The sequence below is a fragment of the Dermacentor albipictus genome, chromosome 1, assembly GCF_038994185.2.
Source record: "Dermacentor albipictus isolate Rhodes 1998 colony chromosome 1, USDA_Dalb.pri_finalv2, whole genome shotgun sequence".
Taxonomy (NCBI): Eukaryota; Metazoa; Arthropoda; class Arachnida; order Ixodida; family Ixodidae; genus Dermacentor; species Dermacentor albipictus.
In genome coordinates this window covers 378,118,911-378,120,185 of record NC_091821.1, presented here as the reverse complement: position 1 = coordinate 378,120,185, position 1,275 = coordinate 378,118,911, and positions in this window count along the sequence as shown.

Sequence of the window (1,275 nt, the reverse complement as noted above, 5' to 3'; positions counted from 1 at the left end):
CTTGTCCAACAGTTCCAGCATCACCTGACATGAACATCCCAGCTGCACTTTGCGGTGTGTAAAGTGCTGCTCCTCACTTGCCCTTTCTCATTGGCGGAATACAAGCACTGGATAGCTGCTCTCGTGCACACATTGACACACATTCTTGCATGTGGTAATTATAAAGCATATTGTGAAGACTAAATGCTTGCTGCAGTCTTTATTTTTAACAAGAGATGGCTGTATTGCACACAACATTTGACAAGAAACTCCTTTTGGTGCATGTCCTTGCTCATTGATATCGAAGGCTGCAAAATTTGTATAAATCTGCCATCTAATAACATTTGAAGTTTATTTTATTTTGGACAGGTTGAGGAAGGCAGGAAAAGAAGTTGCAACACCCTGCCCCTACAGCTACAAGACTTGACAGTGCAGAGCTGCCACGTGGTTTCTAGAAAAATATAGAAAATATCTCAATTTCTTGTGATGTTGGCCTGGTTGCATGACGTCACGGTGGGTATGAACTTCCTTCAATATAAATGTAATGCGATTTAGTAGGTGGGGCTTCTGCTGCATTCTTAGGTTTTTTACCAATTACATACAGTCGAACCCATTTATAACGGTACCAGTTTTAACAGTTTATCAGTTATAACAATGAGAAGCTGCTGCATCATCTGCTTTCACATGTTTTCGATGCTGAAATAACCAACTTACTAGAATGCCCTTGTGCCGCCTTATCAGTTGTAACAATGAAGTCTAGCTGCTGGGTGTCCGTACTGAAAGGTAATGAAATGCGAAATCCTGAAAAAAACAAATTCAAGCTGCTGCACTCTCGCCTACCACCTCAACGGCTGCCGCATGTTCATAAAATGGAACCTTTTTTCCAGTCTTCTCTGCATCACGTGGCTTTCTCCCGTCGCCCTTCCACCCCTCTGAACACGTATGAGCTGCACCCAAAGCTCTATGCTGTGCCACCCTCCAAAACGTGAATGGGCTGTGCCAGCTACGCTGGCAGCGCTGCTCCCAGATTGCTCGCGACGCCTCATTCTGCGCTGTTCTACCAACAGATTAAGTCGCTCATGCTCATCATTGTTTGTTGCATCGAAGTCATTCCTGGCCAAGTGGTTTCTCCGCCACGTTTGACTCATCGCGAAAACAGCAGGGAGTTTGACAAAGAAAACTGCTGAGTATACAATGGGCGTAAACACGTTCGGCAAGGTGCCTATAAGGAGCTGGAAGAAGAGCTCTACGAGGGGTTTCTCAGTGACTGGGCCATGAACTTGCCCATCACCGGGC